The following is a 15353-nucleotide window of genomic DNA, read 5'->3' on the forward strand; positions in this document are numbered from 1 at the left end:
TTTATCTTCCCCAGTCCACACAAAGAGATTCCTCTATTATCAGCTCAAACCAGCCACCGTACACCACTAGGAACCACCCAAGACCTACCATGAAGCCCCTAACAGAGTTAATGTGCATGTGCCAAGGGGATGTGAATGTGGAGATGAGTTCTGGAAATGTAATGAACGTGGCAATGAGTGCTGAGACATGTAACGACCACGCATATTCTGTATGGATGTAAGTCTCTGTGAATCTCACATTCAGTGGACATGTCAGGTGGAGAGATCCCCCACGTCCCCGGTGCTGAATAAAAGAATGCCTGCTTCTTAAGACTACATCGGTGTTAAGAAGTTCATTCCCGATTTCGGTGACAGTTTCTGGCGACCCAGATGGGACTCTGCCTCTGAATCTCGACAGATCCTTGGAATTGCAGGGCCTCCATCCGGCACCGAGGGATTCTCAGGGAGAACCTCCGATCCCCGGACCAAAGAGCTCCGAGCAAGGCCCCTGGAAAGGTGAAGGCATTCTTTTCTTTAAGGGATATTAAGGGTTGCCTGTCCATAAGGCGAGGCATAAGCCTCGCAGGGTTGGGCTGTAAAGGTACCTAAGGGAAGGAGTTGGTCTCACTGGATGAAAGCCTGTGAGAAACGCGGCTGATAAGCGTAAAGGTATTGTCCTCAACACCAGGCGGGGAAGGGCCGCACCAAGAGCAAAGGTCTGGTATAAAAGGTTCAGGCCCTAAGGTTTTGTTATTTTGTCTTGTGTAATAAGTGCTATGTTCAGTTGTCATTTTCTTTGTGTTTTGTGTTGTTCGTTCTACTAGTACTATCCTATAATGGGTAGCAAGCCCTTGGCGGAAGGGGGAATTTTGAAAAAGTCTCCTTTAGGTTGTATACTCCTTTAGGTTGTATACTGAAGCGTTGGAAACAAATAGGAGGGGACCCGCTCACGAGAAAGCAGCTGATTGAATATTGTAACAATTGGTGGCCGTTATGTACTTCAGAAGATCAAGAAAAATGGACAAGAAATGGGACTTTAAAATAGAATACAATTTTACAGCTTATGTTATTTTGTAGCAGGGAAAACAAATGGGATGTATGTAGATTTGTTTTTCACTTTAAGAAACCACCCAGAGTGGCAGAAGGATTGTGGGCGATAACCAGATATCAGAGACGGTTATTCGGAATGAGACATGCTACGCCAAAAGCCATTGATTGGTCAAAATCGTATGAGGTTAAACAAGAACCAAATGAATCGCCACCTGCATTTATGGAACGAGTAAAGAATACTGCTAGGAAATACACGAACGTGGACCCCGAGAGGAGGCTGGGCAATTGGCCTCTATTTTTATGGGACAGTCTGCCCCGGATGTACAAAAGAAACTCCAAAAGTTAGAAGGAGAAGATTCGAGGGACTTGGGAACATTGGTGTAAGTAGCTTGGACCATCTAGAATAACAGAGAAAAGGAGAGGGAGAATCAAAGAGAAGGGAGATTAATTGCCGCATTGACGGGAGTTGCTCCGGGAAGAATGAACGGGGCCCGGGGAAGTAGAGGAGGCTACAGAAGAGTTGGGAAGGAACTCGTTTAGCAGAAGCTCAGTGCGCGATCTGCAAAGAGCGAGGACATTGGAAAAACGCGTGCCCTAGAGTCAGTAACCAAGGCTCGATCCTGCAGCCTGTCAAGGTGATGGCTTTAGGTGATGGTTTAGGGAAGCGTTGCAAAACAGGTAGTAATAAGTCACCTACGTAAACAAATCAATAGCAGGCATGCCTCGAGGATTGCTGAAGAGGAAAGTTCATCTGGAGGGCAACTGACGGAGAGGAAGATACGACCACCAGATGAAGTAAACGACCACCAGAACGACTGTGATTCGCGAAATGACTTGCCTCATGATTGTGCAATTGGTTCTGGGAGGGGGCGTGCTTATGTTAATGATTTAGGGAAAACGAATGAATACGTAACAATTTTGTAAATATAAATGGCTCAAAATAAGATCATTGTGGGAGCACTTATGGTGGAAAATCCCCAGTGCGACCGCAGCGCTGCTAATAAAGAATACCTGCTCTACAGGACCATCTGCTGTTGAGTTTATTTCTTTGCTTCAGCTCGTCTCTGTAATCCTGAAAGTTGAAAATATTATAACCATCTGATTTAGGTGAGACCCCCAAAGAGTGACCTTTGGAAGTCTCAAAGAGGGGAACTGTTACACCCAGGGACTGAGCGTCTGGTCAATGGTACTTGACTCCTCCCTGAGGAGGGGTTCAGAAAGCCCGGGGGGTCCTTTCTGAGCCCCGGGACCCAACGGGAAGGTCTCCCTGACGGCTGGTCTGACCCCGGCCCCTGTGCAGTAAATAACCAAGTGTGCCCTTCCAGCGTGTCACAGAGTCATGGAATGTGTTGGGTTGGAAGGGACCCTTAAAGGCCATCTCGTCCAACCCCCGGCAGTGAGCAGGGACGTCTTCAACTAGATCAGGTTGCTCAGAGCCTCATCCAGCCTGGCCTTGGATGTCTCCAGGGATGGGGCCTCCACCCTCTCTCTGGGCAACCTGGGCCGGTGTCTCACCACCCTCAGTGTAAAGAGCTTCTTCCTAATGTCTGATCTAAACCTGCCCTGCTCTAGTTTAAAGCCATTGCCCCTCGTGCTGTGGCTCTGTGCCCTCGCAAACAGCTCCTCCAGCTCTCCTGGAGCCCCTTCAGGGACTGGAAGGGGCTCTAAGGTCTCCCCGGGGCCTTCTCTTCTCCAGGCTGAACCCCCCCAGCTCTCTCAGCCTGTCCCCACAGCAGAGGGGCTCCCGCCCTCGGATCACCTCCGCGGCCTGTCTCGTAAAGCGCTGCCACATTCACCGCTGACTTTGTTAAATCGCTGGTTTATGTTAATAAATATTTCCCCACTTCTCTCCCACAAGTGAAGCCAATGGCTGCGCGCGCCACAAATTGGCCCTTGGTGCCGGGCTCCTGAAATGCCCCTAATGCTGCCACCACTCCCGGAACGCTCCCAGTGGCCACTCCTGTGCTAAAGCGCCACCGCGCAGGGAGCGGGGCGCGGCGGGGAGGAGTTGGTGGGATCGGCGGTGTGTGTTTGGGAGACCCCGCTTTCTGCCCCCAGTGGAGGGCGCGGGGCTGGGGCAGCCGGCAGTGTGGGGCCTGCGAGGCTGCCTGCGCCCGGCCGGTGACACTTCTGCCGGGACGAGCCCAAATTCGGGGGTCAGCAGCATCAGAAGCTCCGCTGGAGGCAGCGCCTGTGCTGGAGCCATGGTGGGTGCACTCCTGCTCTCACCAAACTAGCTTGTTCTGGCATCTCTCCCCATCTACTCTCCTCAAGGATACAACATCCCAAGACTTCCTTGTATCCAACTAAGCCCAGCAGATGTCTAACCCATCCGCTTACAAAGCGTTTCAAACTTAGCTACATTATTCCAGTAAGGAGGAACCAGATGTTCTTTTCAACTGGGTATCAGTAAGGCCTGAGGGGCTTTCCACCCCAGCCTTTTGTGCTGTTCAAGGCTACTGTATCACCAGCGACGGTATCACCCTGGCAGCAGCCATTGGCACCTGCTGTTCTGTAACCTTCAGCAGTCCCACCACAGAAGGGTCAGCTGAAAGACCGGGTAAGGCAGACAGCTGTGTAATGTCCTCAGTCCCTCCAGCTGCTATACCAACAGCCCACCGATACGCTTTCGGGTCTTTGAAATACCCTCTCTTGAGCAAGTCTACGCCAAGGATGCACGGAGCGTCTGGGCCACTCACAATGGAGCGCTTCCGCCATTTATTCCCAGTTCGGCTCACTTTGGCCGAAGTACAGTCAGTTCTTGAGACCTGTCACACCAGAATCAGCAACAGATTTTGTCCCTTTATGAGTCAATGGCAATAGGGTACACTGTGCACCGCTGTCCACCATGTCTTTATGCTTTTGTGGCTCTAATACACGAGGACATCGAATCCACACAGCCCAATAAACTCGGTTATCCCTCTCCCCCTCCTGGCTGGAGGCAGGGCACCTCTAATGTTGAGGACAACATCTACAGTTAGCAGATGAGTTCCGACCCGGACCAGAGAACTGCTCCCTGGGCACTGGAGCAGCCACCCTCCTGGAAGAATTCTTTCTTCTATCTGTTTTACCTTGCAACTAGTGCCTGTAGGGCCAAGGTAGGTCCTTCATCCCACTTACTCAGGTCCTCTCCATAGGCACCGAGGTAAAACCACAAGGTGTCTCGTAGTGTCTTCTTTTTCTTCCAAGTCGGTCTCGTAGGAGGGCATCTTCTCCTAATGGCTGCGACATGGGTCCATGCAGGGGAAAAGCGGGATGTTTCTTCCATCCTAGACAGTTTCTCAAACAGTGTCTCCTTTTTCTCAATCATCTTCTCAGTTTTATCAGCTTCCCCGCTGCAGAGCTGGCCGGGGGCGGCGGCCAGGGAGTGGGGCTGCCGAGGGCAGCAGGGCAGTGCGTGCTATGATAAGTCTATGGGGCCGGATGGGGTTCACCCAAGAGTACTCAGGGAGCTGGCGGGAGAGCTCACCAAGCCTCTCTCCATCATTTATCAACAATCCTGGTCAACAGGGCAGGTACCAGATGCCTGGAGGGTGGCTAATGTGACGCCCATCTACAAGAAGGGTCGGAAGGAGGATCCGGGGAACTACAGGCCTGTCAGCCTGACCTCGGTACCAGGAAAGATCATGGAGAGGATCATCTCGAGTGAGCTCTCACGGCAAGCGCAGGGCAGCCAAGGGATCGGGGCCAGCCAGCATGGCTTTAGGAAAGGGAGGTGCTGCTTAACCAACCTGATCTCTTTCTATGACCATGTCACCCGCCTTCTGGATGCAGGGAAGGCTGTGGACGTTGTCTATCTGGACTTTGGCAAGGCCTTTGACACCGTCCCCCACAGCATTCTCCTGGAGAAGCTGGCGATCCATGGCATAGACGAGTGTACTCTTTGCTGGGTTAAAAACTGTCTGGCTGGCCGTGCCCAGAGAGTTGGGATTAATGGGGTGAAATCCTCTTGGCGGCCGGTCACCAGTGGTGTCCCTCAGGGCTCAGTTTTGGGGCCGGTTTTAATGTCTTTACCAATGATGTGGATGAGGGGATTGAGTGCACCCTCAGTAAGTTTGCAGATGACACCAGACTGGGTGGGGGTGTTGATCTGCTTGAGGGTAGGAAGGCTCTCCAGAGGGACCTGGACAGGCTGGATCGATGGGCCAAGGCCAACTGCATGAGGTTTAATAAGGCCAAGTGCCGGGTCCTGCATTTCGGTCACAACAACCCACAGCAACGCTACAGGCTTGGGGCAGAGTGGCTGGAAAGCTGCCCGGCAGAAAAGGACCTGGGGGTGCTGGTGGACGGCCAGCTTAACATGAGCCAGCAGTGTGCCCAGGTGGCCAAGAGGGCCAACAGCATTCTGGCTTCTACCAGGAATAGCGTGGCCAGCAGGAGCAGGGAAGTGATGGTGCCTCTGTACTGGGCACTGGTGAGGCCCCACCTCGAGTGCTGTGTTCAGTTCTGGGCCCCTCTGTACAAGAGGGACATTGAGGTGCTGGAGCGTGTCCAGAGGAGAGCGACCAGGCTGGTGAGGGGTCTGGAGACCAGGGCATATGAGGAGAGGCTGCGGGAGCTGGGCATGTTTAGCTTGGAGAAGAGGAGGCTGAGGGGAGACCTCATTGCCCTCTACAACTCCCTGAAAGGAGGGTGCAGAGAGGTGGGGGTTGGCCTCTTCTCCCAGGGGAATAATGACAGGACCAGAGGAAATGGCCTGAACTTGCGGCAGGGGAGGTTTAGGTTAGATATTAGGAAGAATGACTTTACTGCAAGAGTGGTCAGGCACTGGAACAGCCTGCCCAGGGAGGTGGTTGAGTCACCATCCCTAGAGGTGTTTAAGAAATGTCTAGATGTGGCACTTCAGGGCATGCGCTAGTGTGGAGATTGTAGGTTGTTTGGTTGGACTCAATGATCTCCAAGGTCTTTTCCAACCATGAAGATTCTGTGATTCTAAGATCAGGAGGGGGATGCCCTCAGCGTAGGAGCTTCCTTGGGGAATGGAGATCCTCTAGGGGCCGGGCAGCAGATCCGGTGAGCCCTTTTGGGTGAGGGGACACTGCAGGGTTCAAACAGACCCAGAAGTTTCTGTGGGTTCCTGGGGCCGGCTTCTGAGCACAGCTGCCAGATGTGCCAACAGAGGTGATGCTCACCTGGATCTCCTACATGCAATCAGGGAAAAAAGGATCAGGGCTGTGATAATGGAGTGGCAGCCTTGGCTGCAGTGTCCCTGAAGTAGCGGGTTCTCAGCTCCCCAGGGGAGCAAGCAAGGAGAGACACAGAGTGCAGACAGCAGGTCTCAGAGGGGAAGACTCTGAAGTAACAACCGAAAGGCCGCAAGAAGGTCTCCCCGGAGCCTTCTCTGCTCCAGACGGAACAGCCCCAACTCTCTCAGCCCGTCCTCACAGCAGAGGGGTTCCATCCCTCCGATCATTTCTGTGGCATTCCTCTGGCCCGTTCTGTGAGGCAGCAGCAGGAATGCAGGGAGCTCTGCCTGGGGACAGACAGACTCGGCTGGGAGCTGAGGCGTCAACAGGAGAGGACAGAACAACCTGGGAAACTGGCAGCTTTGTGGCGGGTGAACGTCTGCTCCAGACTTCATACCAACAAACAAGCAACAGCTAGTCAGGGATGTAAAAGCCAGGGCTAAGAAGGTAGAGTTGAGGCTTTGGCCTGCTGGGGGACTGGCTTGGAAGAATCCTGTGGGATACGGCCCTGCGGAGAAGCAGGGTGCGGAGGGCTGCTTGAGGATCTCCTCTTCACGCTCCACAATGGCCCGCCTTGACATTCAGAAAGGACGGCGTGGATGAGAAAGAAGCTGCTGACAAAACCCAAGCCTGAAGAGGAAGCACAGAGGAGGTGGAAGCTGGCTGCCTGCCAGCCTCAGGGGTTTTGTGTTTCCATACCGGAGACAGGCAGTTGTGTGTGCGTGTGCTTGTTTATGTGGGGGGGAACTGAGGGATGAGGAGATCCTGGGGCCGGCTTCTGGATAGAGGATGTAAAACCAGCTCCTGGAGGGATCCCTTTTCTCTGTGTGTCTCTACAGGTCTATATTTCCCACTGACGTAGTCTGCCATACAGGCAGCGCACCGTACCAATACCCTCCCTGGTATTTTGGTGATGGTTGTCACGGTACTTCCTACTTGAGTCGGAAATTCTATTGAACTAGTACCTCCTTTAATTGTCTATCGTGGCCTGCAACTCCTCAGGTTATCTTGTGAGAGACAGCACCACCAGGGTGAGCCATCAGCATAGAAACATTGACAGCTGAGCAAATGGATCTTCATTCCAGGGCAATGGAGCTTCACTTCAGGGGAACCGTGAGAAACTCTGGGATATGGCCAAGAGAAACCTCCAGAAGTTTACAAGGAGAAGTGTCCGGTCCTGCACTGAGGGGGAGGAAGGTGCATCAGAGCCCGCTGGGACCTAACGTGCTGAGCAGTGGTCCTGAGGAGAAGGTGCTGGGAACTGGAGTGGCCCCCCAAAGAAAAGTGTCCCCCTGCGTGCAGCTCTCCATTTTGGAGGAGTGGGGAGGAACTGGAGAGTGCCCAGAGGAGGTCTGCCCAGGTGTGGTTCAGCGTATAGTGCACATGCGCTGCGTGGGGAGGCTGAGGAATGTGGGCTTCTTTGCCCCTTTGGCCCCATGGTGGAGAGGCTCTGGGCAGGACAGGGGTTGCTCGAAGGACGGTTTCAGAGATGATGGGGCTTTTCTTCTTCGTGGGAGACCGCATGAGAAAGAAAGAATGCCAGAACTTGTAGCTTGGGAGGTTTAAACAGGAAACGGGAGAAAGAAACGTCACTCCAAGGGCAGTGCTGTGGAAAAGGCGGCCATCCAGAAAGAATGTGGATCAGCCCGTGGCTTTGTGTCTAAAGACATATCCCCGAAGGATGGCGAGACTTCAGAAAGCTTAGTGAGTTGCTCAGGCGAGAGCAAGGTGGAGAAGCAGGGGAGATGTCTGCAGCCTGCAGGGAACATGCCCAGGTGTGGAACACAATAGGACAGCCTGCGGTGGTTTCAACAGTGTGGGGCTGTTGAAATGTGAAAAGCCCCCAAGAGATCCAAGGTCTTAATCTCCGTGTCTGTGACTGTTACCTCTGCCACTGATGCCTATAAGGAGTACAAGAGCCTGATGGCCTCCTCGTCCCCACCTGGGAGCCTGGGAGGTGTCCTGCTGTCATTCTGCACGTGTCATTGCACCTCCCTTCCCACATCATCCGCATGGAAGAGCAACTTGGAAGACATCATCCTGATTATGGAACAGGTCATCCGGAGTGCCATTATGTGGCACATGAAGAACAACCAGGCGATCAGGCACAGTCAGCATGGGTTCATGAAAGGCAGGTCGTGCTTGACAATCCTGATCCCCTTCTAAAACAAGGTGACCCGCTGAGTGGATGAGGGAAAGGCTGTGGATGTTGTTTACCTGGAGTTTAGTAAAGCTTCTTGACACAGTTTCCCACAGCGTTCTCCTGGAGAAATTGGCTGCCCATGGCTTGGATGGGCGTACGCTTCGCTGGGTGAAAAACTGCTGGGACAGCCGGGCCCAATGAGTGGTGGTGAATGGAGCTCAATCCAGTGGGCGGCCGGTCACAAGTGGTGTTCCCCAGGGCTCAGTACGGGGGCCGATTCTGTTTAAAATCTTTATCAATGATCTGGACGATGGGATCGATTGCACCCTCAGTATGACACCAAGTTGGGTGTGAGTGTCGACCTGCCCAAGGGTAGGAAGGCAGGAGAAGAGGAAACGGCATCAAGTTGCACCAGGGGACGTTTAGATTGGACGTCAGGAAAATTTTTTACACTGAAAGGGTTATTAAGCATTGGAACAGGCTGCCCAGGGAAGTGGTGGAATCACCATCCCTGGAGGTATTTAAAATTAGACGGGTAGACGTAGTGCTTAGCGACATGGTTTAGTGATGGTTTTTGTCAGTGTTAGGTGGATGGTTGGACTGGATGATGTGAAAGGTCCCTTCTAACCTAAGCAATTCTATGATTCTGTGACCCCCCAGTTTCTCTAGGAGGCGGTCTGGGCTACCTTCTTCCTCCAGTACCCAACTTGCAGACGTTCTGGTCTCTCTAGCGTCCAGTCCAGACTTAGGCCCTCAAAAATGACTTGCTCGCAGGTGTGTTTTACTCTCTGGTTTCTCTTGTTTGGTGTTTGCTTGTGATTAAACCACTACCATACACACCAATCTTAAGTGCACACCCGCCAGTCTCACCAGTTGCTGGTCCCCCAAAGTACAAAAGAACTTAGGGCTTGTGGTTCCCACTCCGGTTGCTGGCACTTGAACCTCCATCTGTGCATAGAGCAGAGATCTCCCTTGCCCCACAAAGCTCTTGGAAAGGGAGGTATTAAGAAAACAGGGCAGGCTGCGGTGATCCGTTGCAGGGCACAGCCAGGGAAGTGTCCTGACCAGCCATCTGGTTACACATGACCATCTCCTTTCAGCCCTTTTCTCTCTATTTTCCCATGGTCGTTCGTCTACAAACCTTTGATCCTTTCCTAGACATCCCATGGCAAGTCTTGCACAGTCCCCAAATGCACTTTCTGGCGTCCCAACATGAGTCTCAGACCCCGAAAGAAAAAAAACCCTCTTCCGTTGGCAAGGTCACCGTGCAAGGCTCTCCCATTGGCTCACTTAACTAACTGAATTGATGCAACTATGCCAGGACTTTCTTGGAAGGATTTTTTTTCCTTTTGGGTTTTGAATTGTTCCTCTGAAAACATGGCAACTTCTGTCCTAGAAATGGCAATCCTTTCTTTTTTATCTAAGGGTTGGAGACTAGGTCAGGTGAAAATCCCTATATGGTGTATGTAGGTGTTTGCAGCCTTGTGCAGGAGGAGTTGGGCATATTAGAATCCAAGCATCATAGAATGGTTCAGGTTGGAAGGGACCTAAAAGATCATCTAGTCCAACCCCCTGCCGTGAGGAGGGACGTCTTTCACTAGTTCAGGTTGCTCCAAGCTCCTGACCTTGGACACGTCCAGGGATGGGGCATCCACAACTGCTCTGGGCAACCTGTTCCAAGGTCTCACCACGCTCATCATAAAGCATTTCTTCCTTATGGCCAACCTAAATATAACCTCTTCCAGTGTAAAGCCATTGCCCCTTGTTCTGCTATTAAAGGCCCTGGTAAAAAGTCTCACTCCATCTTTCTTGGCCTATGACCACTGCGATTTCATCTGCAAACACTGTGGAGAGAGCCCAGAGATCTCCCAAGACAGGGTTTGGAGGCCTCAAGCACTTGACCAGTATCTAGAGGCTGAGAGCCCTGGGCTCAGTGGTTTGGAGACTGGGGACGGTATAGGAGGAGCCTGAGCGTGCTGGAAGGGTGCTTTCAGAGCTGGTGGAGCTTTTCTTCCTAGTGGAAAACAGCCTGAGAAAGAAAGAACTCCCCAACATGCAGGTGGGGAGGTGCAGCCTGGCCACGAGGAGAAAGAAACGTCACTCCAAGGGCAGTGCTGTGGTGCAACACGCCACCCAGAAGGAGTCTGGATCAGCCCAAGGCTTTGTGTTTCAAGGAAGAGCCAGGGAGGATGGAGAGATCTCAGCAAAGGAAGGTGACAGCAAGATGGGGCAGCCGGGTGGATGACTGCAGCCTGCAGGGAAAGAGGCAGAGGTGATGGGACACCGTAGGACAGCCTGTGGTGGAGAAGATAGAGGGATGTGGCAAAGCTGGAAGTCCCCTAACAGAGCCAGCCTCTTCATGTCTTGGGCTACGGCTGTTGTCTCTGCCACTGATGCCTCTGAGACAACCAGCCCTTCCAGCACTGGGGTCTCGTTGCCTCCTTGTCCATACTCAGGAGCCTGGGAGGTGTCGTACCATAGTCCTGCCCTTGGCATTGCACATCTCCACATCCCACTGTCCCAGGAAGAGCCCTGAGGAAGGAGTGAGGGAGAGGATCTCCCTTCCTGGGGGCTGGGGGTCAGGCCTTGGCCCTTTGGGCGATGGAGTCAGGGCTTGGCCCTTTGCATTAATGAAACACATCCACGTTTACCCAGCATCAGAGTCACCTTCAACTTGCTTTTCCCGACCTGCCATCGCTGCCTCCAGTTTTCTGCTGTAACCAGACCCTGGGGGCAATTCCTCAGTGGTGTCCCTCAGTGGGACCCATCAACACCACAAGAAACTTTGGAGTTTGAACCCGACTTTGACTCCTTGAGAGGTTCCTTCAACTTCCTCGCAGCGTCGGAGGTTCACGGACTGGGCCTCGAACCCACCAGAGGGGTCATTAAAACTCCTTGGGCTGGTCCTCTGCGTCTGAGCTGGGCTGGGCTCCTGGGATGGAGGGAGCTCACGGCAAGCGGGCAGCGCTGCAGAGAGACAGCTCTGCCCGGGAGCAGCTCCTCTGCCAAGCGCAGCAGGGCTGAGGGCACTGCCAGGGTGTCTCAGGGAGATGAGCAAGGCAGAGAGAGAGCTTGAAGGTGTCAGGATTGGGAGGACGACTGAGAGCTCACTGGAGGAGAAATCTTTGCAGCCCTTGACAGGGTAAGTCTGCGGGTGCAGGGCACTGCAGGCGGAGTTGCTGGAGGCATCTCCTAAAGCTGACACAGCCACAGCTTACGGGATCTGTACATGTGGGAGCTCTTGTCAGGCACTTTGAATAGCTGTGAAGGTGGGTGTGCAGCCAGGGGTGCCCAGGGCTGTCCTTCAGAGCAGGCTCCCTGCACCCCAGGGGTCTGTGTGCCGGGGCAGGGACTCCGCCACCTGCCAGGGTCAGCTCTCAGCCTGCCTGGGAAGCCCACCACATCACTGTGGGGAGAAGTTCTGCATGGAAGGAGCATCCCCCGGCGGGGCAAGGTCCTGCTGCTGAGAGGGTTCTGCGTGGCTGAGGGCTGCTCACAGCTGCAGATCACTGCAGGACATTCCCTGGAGACTTCCAGAAGCACAGCAAGGAGGGGGCCAATGGTGATGATTTTTGGTCTGGTGTCTTCTAACATCTCATTGGATTCTTTTCCAGCCTAAAGGTTTCAGCAAATCCAGCACCTCATGCTAAGTAGAGCTAAGCAAGCAGCACAAATCACACCGAATGATAATCCTAAATCATTTATTCTACTTAAAACGTATGTATTTATGCTGAACAATTAATATCCCGCAAGGAGAAGGAAGGAGCACAGGGTCTCCCCGCCCTGCTCAGCCCTGGGCAGCCCCAGCATGACGTCAGAGGTGACACCACTGTGAGGTCACAGCTGGCTGCCTGCACAGCGCTGTGGCGTGTGGGGCAGGAGCCCACAGTTGCCCTGTGGCTGCGGCCCTGGACAGGCTCCTGCTGGCTGCGGCGAGAGGCTGCTGCTGGAGCTGGTTTTGGGGACAGGACACGCCCTGGTCTCTCTGTGGAGACATCTGCTGAGCATGTGCCTCTTGGCCGCGTACGTACGACATGTTTCTGCTGCGGATGGGGGGTAGAACGGGGGTGTCTGAGGGCCGGTGCCAGCAAAGGGCAGAGCAGAGGGTGCTCCCCAGCCAGCAGCCCGGGGCTCCCAGTGGGGCGCCTCAGCTTGGGCGCTGCTCGTGCTGTGGCCATTCTCAGGGGAGCCAAGAGCAAAGCCCCTCGGCAGCCATTTGCTGCAGCCCCAAGCTTTGGCTGCGGCAGGACAAACTGCCCCGTAGCCAGACGCTCGGGTGCAGAGCCAAGCCTCCGCAGGGCAAGGGTTTTCCCCAGTTCAGGCAAGAGACCACGCCGGTCTGTGGAGGCCTCTGGGAGGAAAGGCGGACAAGGCTCCTGCGCTTCCCAGCTCTGCGGGAAAACACTTGCCCTAAGAGGGATGTGTGTGATGGCAAGGGAGAACAGGCCTGCTTCCTCAGCCAGAGGGAGAGCAAGGTCCGCACCAGAAAGACTGCTGGAAAGCACTCTTCGTGTGCTCGACGTCTTTGCTTCCTGGGATGATCTTCCTGGAGACCTTCCTTTGGGGAAGAGCTGCCGGCAGCGTTGAACGATGTGGACAGAAATCGTGTTCCTGCTGGACGCTGCTCTGTCAGTTCTCTGTCAGCAGCAGGCTTCCAAAATGTTGTCTGTTTGGCCTGAAAAGGGAAATCCGCCTGTGAAGGGGTTTGTCCAAGGCTTGGATCATGACAGCACCAGGACTCCCTCTTTTTCAGGCAAAAGATGGCCCTGCAGAAGAAGGCGTTCTTGCAAGTCTTCTTGTTGCTCCCCCTGGCTCTTGGTGAGTTTTCATGAGCAACCATCTGAGAGCGACAGCCTGGCTGGGCTGGACGCCACCTTTCCTTTTGGGCCAGTATGTGCGGAAACTCCCGTGGCCCAAGTGCTTCCCAAGCAAGTCCTTGAGTGGGACTGCCTTCTGGGCTCCCAGTAAGACTGGTAGCCTCCCAGTCACACTGCTGCCCTGCCTACCGGACCACAGGGCTCACTTAGTCGGCACCTCTGCGAGAGACGGGGGTAGCTCTTTGCAAGCCTGACCTGGGGATTCCCAGAGGGCAGGGGCCATGCAGGGGGACCGATGGAGAGGTACCTCTCCTCGCCCAGCAGCCTGGTCTCGGTGCTCACTGGGGCAGTGAGGGGAAATGGGGAATAGCTCTGGGGCACCGAGCACACCTGAAGATCACGGCTGCGCAGTCCGCTCAAGCCCGGGCTGATGGCCCCCGGTCAGAGGTGTGTCCTCTCCCTGCACCCCACGTCCCCCCGCCTCCTCAGCTCACCTGCTGCCCCAGCCCCAAGGCAACAGGGACAGACAACGCCACTGCAGGCATCGCCAGCACCCCCGGTAAAATAACTGTCTCTTGCTGATGTGAATTGCAGCTGATGTTCACTGCGGGACCTCGCTGACAGGCCTGAAGCCCCTGAGGTAAGCGATGTTTCCTGAGCTGGAATTGGGTCTGTGCAGAAGGGTCAGACGACCTCGTGTCCCTGCACCCATTTGCCTGAGAGCCGGGGCTCCCGCACGGCCCTTCCTGCCTTTGCCTCTTGCGCCAGCTGGTGCGGAAGGGAAGCGCTGGCAAAGCAGGGAACGCACGCGTGTCTCTCCTCCTTGCTGAGCTCAGAGGCTCCCAGTGGGGTGGGCAGCTCTCTGACAACATCTGCTTTCCTGGTTCCTGCAGGAACTGCCCGGTTTTAATGGCGCAGCAAACTCAAAAGATGCAGCTAATGCTGGAGGAGGTGGCTCGGCTGAGGGCAGAGATCAGCAGCGTGAAGCAGGTGCTGCGGCGTGTTGGGGAAGGAGGCTTGGCTGGGCAGAAGCCCTTGGGGCTGTGGGTGTGTGGGACTGCTGACTGCAGTCAGCCAGCCTTTGCCCCAGGGGCCTCCTGGGCTGCACAGGCCCTTCTCCGGCCCCACTTTCACCGGCCGCTTCAGGCAGCGCAGGACTCCCTTGGCACGCCAGCACCTCTGGCTGCTCTGGCTGGGCTCCTCAGGCAGGGGTGGGACCCAGGCACGCTCACGGGGGGCCAGCCATCGCTGGCAGGGCTTGAGTCCACCTTCCACCTGCCCTGGAGAGTGTGGAGGATGGGGACGAGGGTGTGGGGACCCTCATCAACCCACCTCGGGGCCGTGGCCATGGCTGTGGACACAGACACTGTTCCTCAGTCCTGCAGCTCCGTGGAGAGGGTTTGCCTTGCCTTTCTGACAGTGGCCCTTTGCCGCTCCGGGCGCTAGTAGCCACGCTGAACGTTGATGTGCTCCTTTTCTCTGTTTGTTTATGGCGTTCCCAGGAAGTCGAGGAAATGAAGCAGGCAGCATCTGAGAGGGCTTTGGAAGCCTACGTGGAGATGTCTGACTGGGCCCTGCAAAGCTCTGGTATGGACACAAGCAGCCCCGTCTCCTTGCCCTGCGCTTGTCTGCAGCCCTCCCCAAAGGCGCCTGCGCTCCAGGCGCTGCTCTCCAAAGTGGGGGAGCTGAAATGCTTGGGGGGTCCCAGGGCAAGGCTGTGGCAGAGCAGCTCTCTCAGACTCCCTCCCAACCCTGCCCTCGGCATCCTCACGCTGCCTCTGGCGCTGCCCCCGCACGTGTTCCTGTGCGGACGGAGGGGCTCTCTTCCTCTCCTCAGCATTGGAAAAGGAGATGGCCGGGCCGTCCTTGGCTGCCCACGCAGCAAGCCCTCAGCTTGGGTCTGCTGCCATTCACATGGGCACCGTCTGTCTCCCAGAACCCTCAGACCTTCTCCTGCTGGCGCTGGGAGTGCAGCAGTCACCAGGCACGTGGCCGCTGTCATTCCCCTGCGCGGCTGGGCAGCTGGGCAGCCCACCAGCCTGGGACGAGGACAGGACTGACAGAGGCGCAGCTGGCCGGCGGTGTCAGAAATAGTGTCTGAGCACCAAGCCCTCCTCGTCTGTGGCCTCTTGCAGTCGTCTGCTTTCCCTTCCCTGCAGGTGCCAGCATTGACCTGCA

This window comes from Chroicocephalus ridibundus, chromosome 21 (genome assembly GCF_963924245.1).
Source record: "Chroicocephalus ridibundus chromosome 21, bChrRid1.1, whole genome shotgun sequence".
In the NCBI taxonomy this organism is placed as follows: Eukaryota; Metazoa; Chordata; class Aves; order Charadriiformes; family Laridae; genus Chroicocephalus; species Chroicocephalus ridibundus.